Below are 6,190 nucleotides of genomic sequence, written 5' to 3' on the forward strand. Positions count from 1 at the left end.
AAGGGAGAGAGAGAGAAAAAAAAAACATCAATGATGAGAGAGAATCGTTGATTGGCTGCCTCCTGCACCCCCCACATTGGGGATAGAGCTGGCAACCCAGGCATGTGCTCTGGTTCATAGGTTGATGTTAAACCACTGAGCCACGCCGGCTGGGTGATGCACTTGCTATCATATATATTCTCAAGAGGTTTTTCTTCTTCCAGGAACGTTTCCTTGAATTACACTTACACTATTGGTCAGTGCTTTGCTCTCTGCCTCAGGGTCTTGTGTATCCATGGGCTTCTTTGCCCATCTCTGGACCACTACCTCTAGAGTCCTTTCCTCCTCGTCCTGCATTGTTTACTTTGAAACATAGCCTTCACTTCTTTTAAACAGAAATATTAAGGCAATATTCATTGTGCTTTTTCATTGGTGTGTTCCTTCTAGTTTAGTCTTCTCTAAGTTATAAAAATATTTTAAATTCCTTCCTGAGTTTAGTCATTTGCCTTTTCAAATATTTACTTTCTCCAACCACTTCACTTTTAAGTTGTTCTAATTCTATTTTTTTCCAGATCATTTGTGTCACTTTTAAATCACTTTTTTGAGGTAAGTTGTTCTAATTCTAAATCACTATGTTGTTCTTTCATAGCTTTGATCATTTTGTGTGTTTTTTAGCCCCTTTCGAAATATTAAGTTATGGTTTTCATATGTTTTCTAGTGTATCTTTCTGATGTGCTACATGAATTTAATGATACATAGCCCTTAGTGTAGGTTAGAAATTAGCTCATAAGCCAGTTCTAAGCTCACTTCAAGAATTAGAAAATAAACCACTTAAATGAATTCTATTAATATCACCAAAATAATCAACTTATGAATGTGCAAACAGCAAAACTGAGGACTGCTAAACATTGAAATATACCTGTTTACATATATCAATTATTTGTTGATTCTGCTTCTTTGGCTTTCTACTCTAAATCTTTATTTATTTATCCCTATGGCTATTTCTGTTCAAGAGTATTAAATGAGCCCTAACTGGTTTGGCTCAGTGGATAGAGCGTCGGTCTGCGGACTCAAGGGTCCCAGGTTCGATTCCGGTCAAGGGCATGTACCTTGGTTGCGGGCACATCCCCAGTAGGAGGTGTGCAGGAGGCAGCTGATCGATGTTTCTCTCTCATCGATGTTTCTAACTCTCTATCCCTCTCCTTTCCTCTCTGTAAAAAATCAATAAAATATATTAAAAAAAAAAGAGTATTAAATGAACTATTTGACTATCTAAGTAACTGATAAGACATTTATTTAAACTAAATTAAATGTATTTCCTGTAAGACCTTTCATTGGTTTGGTATCCTGTCGATCTGTATAAAATAGCGAAAGAACAAAAGCACTATAAGATTAGTGGGACATGGATTTAGTGGAGATCAGCAGAAAAATAATCACAGCAAAGAAGAAAATGCTGGAAGGTATAGAAACAAACACTTATTTGGCATTTTGGTTTCAAGAGGTGCTGATGCCAATCAGTGCAGGCCAGCACCAGTGCAGGTAGGACTGCATGTCCCATTCACCCACCCTTGTGGCTGGCCATGGTCACCAGCCCCTGACTCTGAGCACCTGTGTCAGGACCTCTCCTGCTCTTTCCCCAGATCCCTGGTGTAGACAGCAATGCCTCAGTTCCGTTAGGTATCTACTCAAACAGCATCGCCCTGATCAGGCCTCTCCTGCCTGTGGAACTCGGAACCTGCCCAGTGCTGCCCCTAGCCCTGCTCCCCTCTTCACTGTTTCCACGGCACTTCTCACCTTCGGGCGTGCTGCATCACTTACCGATGCCCACACTCCTGCCTCCCTCACTGTAAACGAAGGTCCACTCTACACCCAGCACCTAAAGCAGGACCTGGAATAGGTAAGCACTCAATCCACATGTGCTGAATGAATAAACCTGTGCTGAAGGCTTCTTTTACAGAACTGAACAAGTCTTGGCCTCTCTCACCTGCCTTCCATTGGTGCCGGCAGCCATGAAATAGAGAAAGAGATGTCAGGAAACAAGGCAAGTGGGGGCTTCATAGAGAAGGCGGGGTGAAGACCCCAGGTGACATTCTGGGAGGAGCTGGTTGTGTGAGGAGCTCCTGGGGGCAGACTTCCTGGCACTCTTTCCCAGATGTTTCCATCCCTTTATCCCTTTGGCATCTTCCCCTGCAGGGCATGTCATGGGGTTCCAAGAAGAAGGATACGTTAGCAGATTAAATGCCAATATCTAAACACCCGTGAAGTTGGTGAGAACCCAGGCATGTGTCTGTGGGATAGGAACGGGTCCCACCGTGCGCCAGGTGTGGCCGCCTCCCATGGACTTCAAAGGCCGGGAGGAAAGGGGCTGCAGACCTGCAAACAGGTGACTCAGTCCATTGTTCCACGTATCTGAAAAATCAATTGGGTCCAAAGTAAAAACATTTATTTAATGAGCAAAAATGTGTGGCTAATTGGTTTTTAAAAGAATCTTGCTTCCTGCTCCTTGAGACTAAAAAGGGGCCTTTGAAAAAAATATTTACAGGGATCGAGTTCTGAAAATGGTTGCTGGCGGTTAAATACGTACAGAAAATGGCATATAGCTCACAGGAGGCAACTCAGTCTTTTCCGTGGGGTACTGAGGAAAGTGGACCCCCTCGGAGCAATACCACGTCAGCGGAGCGCACACCGCAAGAAAGTGCACACTGGAGGGCCAGACTGCTGCAGGCTGGTGGCAATATGACACCCCCGCCCCCCGTTTCAGGGGTCCCAGGAGTCTCTCCGTACACTGCAGGCTTGCGTCTTATGGAAGGTGGTCTCCATTAGTAAAGAGCTGATGTTTGATAACAGAACTGGGTGTGGCTCATATCAAGTTTCATGGCTTCTTAAGCCCAGATCACTCCCCTGTAAAACGAACATGAGAGAATGGCATCCTTGTGACAACACCTGCAATGCACCTGCCATGGCTCAACAAGGCTGAATCTGCTCCTGGCAGGGCCTGCTGCTCAGCCATGCAGATGAGGTTCTTCTCTTAGGGCACCTGTGGCCCATCCCACTGTCAGTCCTGCTGCCCGGTGTCCTGGGACACGCCTCCACTGAGAGCTTCAATGTAAAGTAAAGACACAGACCTGGACTCCCTCAGGCCGCAGCGGCTACCCCACAGCCTATCCTATGAGCTGACGGAGCTCACGCGATGCCCTCTTGTTCTAGACAAGACAGAAGAAGCAGGACTCGAGCTCTGTGTTAAGATTACTAGCTATGGGTCAAGATGCTGTCATGCTCCCAGCCCATTCTTGAGAGTTTTTCCCTTAAAGCAGCCACAGAGAGGGCCAGGCACCCCAGCTCATTCACACTTCGGAGAGAAGTTATTTGGCAAAATGACACATTGACTATTCACAAATATTGATGTTGACTTTCACTGTTAGAAATGTAGTGAGGGAAAGGGCTCTTTTGTTCAACACTTATGAATAAACTAGAGGCCCGGTGCATGGGGGTGTGTGTCCCTCAGCCCAGCCTACACCTTCTCCAATCTGGGACCCCACAAGGTATGTCCAACTGCCCGTTTAAGCCCGATCCCACCGGGATCGGGCTTAAACGGGCAGTCGGACATCCCTATCACAATCCAGGACTGCTGGCTCCCAATTGCTCGCCTGCCTGCCTTCCTGATTGCCCCTAACCTCTTCTGCCTGCCAGCCTGATCACCCCCAACCACTCCCCTGCCAGCCTGACTGATGCCTAAGTGCTCCCTTGCCAGCCTGTTTTCCCTTAACTGCCCTCCCCTGCAGGCCTTGTCCCCCCCAACTGCCCTCCCCTGCAGGCCTGGTCACCCCTAACTGCCCTCCCCTGCAGGCTTGATTGCCCCCAACTGCCCTCCCCTGCTGGCCTGATCGCCCACAACTGCCCTCCCTTGCAGGCCTGGTCCCTCCCAACTGCCCGACCCTGCTGGCCATCTTGTGGTGGCCATCTTGTGTCCACCTGGGGGCAGGATCTTTGACCACATGGGGGCAGCCATCTTGTGTGTTGGAGTGATGGTCAATCTGCATATTACTCTTTTATTAGATAGGATAGAGGCCTGGTGCACGGGTGGGGGCCAGCTAGTTTGCCCTGAAGGGTGTCCCGGATCAGGGTGAGGGTTCCCTTGGGGCATGGGGTGGCTTGGGCGAGGGGCCTGTGGTGGTTTGCAGGCCGGCCATGCCCCCTTGCGACCCAAGCAGAGGCCCTGGTATCTGGAGTTTATTTATCTTCTGCAATAGAAACTTTGTAGCCTGGAGCAGAGCCAAGCCTTCTACTTGCTCCCCGGCTGCAGCCATTTCCATTGGGTTTTATGTATCTTCTATAATTGAAACTTTGTAGCCTTAAGCGAGGCCTGGGCCAACCAGGGTGTGCGGAAAGCTTGGCTTCCTCCATCGCCCGGGGCAACCCTAGCCTCCTGCTCTTTCCAGCTCCCCGGCTGCTGCCATTTCTGTTTGGGTTCATGTATCTTCTATGATTGAAACTTTGTAGCCTTGAGTGGAGGCCTAGGCCGGCAAGGGCAGGCGGAAAGCTTGGCTTCCTCCATCACCGGGGAAACCCAAGCCTCCCTCCTGCTCTCTGTGGCCGTAGCCATCTTGGTTGGGTTTATTTGCATATTTGCTCCTGATTAGCTTGTGGGCGTGGCTTGTGGGTGTGGCTTGTGGGTGTAGCGGAGTGATGGTTAATTTGCATATTACTCTTTTATTTGATAGTATGAGCACAAGAGGAAGTATATCCACTGCGAAGCTGTCCTTGATCATATGCTTCCCAAGAAAAAGCTTTGATGCGGTAACGGGAGGGTGGGAAGGGCTTGCTCCCTGGGCTGATGGCCTCCTCGAGACTTGGAAGCAGCATGGACCACAGGCACATCAATGAGAAGTCTTTCAGGTGCATCTGCTCAGTATCCACTTTGTCCAGGGTTGGGGTGAGCCAACAGAGCAATCAGGCTCAACAGTGCCTCACAGGTGACCAAGGACGGTTCCCTCCATCTGGCTGGTAAAGACCCACAGAGTTGGAGCACGGGCTGTGTGCTGGCTCTGGGGGTCTGTGTGCAAGTGTGCATTTGGGTATATGGCTGAGAGCCTGCCTGAGGGTGTGTAGTGGTGTTAGTGAGTGCAGGAATATGCATGTGTGTGAGTTGTCAGTGGACACAGGGGAGATGTGGGTGTGTGGGTTCATCTTCAGGCTCACGGGAGCTCCTATATGACATTGATTTTCAGTCAAATTGAGCCCAGTTGGCCACTGTTCCCTTGTTGGCTTTTGTCACAATGCAGAGATGAAAACTCATAGCAGCTAACACACTTCAGGAGCACATAGGTTCCCCTCAGCCGCTCTGGCTCTGAAGACCTGGGATAAGCTCCTGAGTCTCGGGGAAGGTGGGAAAACGCCCCATTTTACATTCCTGGCTCACTCAGAGCATCTCAAGAGGAACTTCAAAACAACACCTGACTAGATTTGTCACCACAAAAAAAGTGGAAACAGACAGGTTAAATAAATGTGGGTTTAGTTCATGATCTAATGTGACCATTAAAAATGACGTTTAATAAGTGATGTTGAAGAATATCTAGTAACTGTTTATAAAAAGCAAAAAAAAAAAAAGCATCTTTGAGAATGCTCAGCATAATCTCACCACTGTTAAATACACACAGGCTTGGAAGACATCCCTGAGGATACACGTGAAAGTGTTAACACTGGTTATCTCTGTGTGGTTTAATCTTTGTTTTCTTCTGAAATTTTTTGTCTTTCCACAATGAATATGCAACACTTCAGTAACAGAAAACATGATTTTCAAAGTTTTTATTGGCACTTCCAATACATTAGATACACTGTGTGTGCTGTCCCATAGGACATGTGCAGAGGTTTGTTCTCCACAACTCAGCCCCAAAGACTGGGCCACCTGACCTGAAGTGACCGCAGGCAGGAGGAAGCCGCGGGTGTTTGGAGTGTGGGCTGTGCCTGACAAGCTACTTGTCTTCCGTTGGGGCCGACAGAAGCCTTTTGTCTGCCTTTGTTTGCTTCTGAAAAGCAAAGATATTTGTTCACTTTCCTGGCTGCACAAGTTCCACTCAGCGGAAACCTGGTGTGGTGACCACAGCTGGCCTGGGATGTGCTGGAATCCTTCCAGTCTTGTAGGAAGGGGACTGCGGAGCAGTATCGGGACATATTGTGTTACAGGACAATCTTGACCCAGTGTTACTGAGTG

This window comes from Plecotus auritus (assembly GCF_963455305.1).
Source record: "Plecotus auritus genome assembly, chromosome: 7".
Classification (NCBI taxonomy): domain Eukaryota; kingdom Metazoa; phylum Chordata; class Mammalia; order Chiroptera; family Vespertilionidae; genus Plecotus; species Plecotus auritus.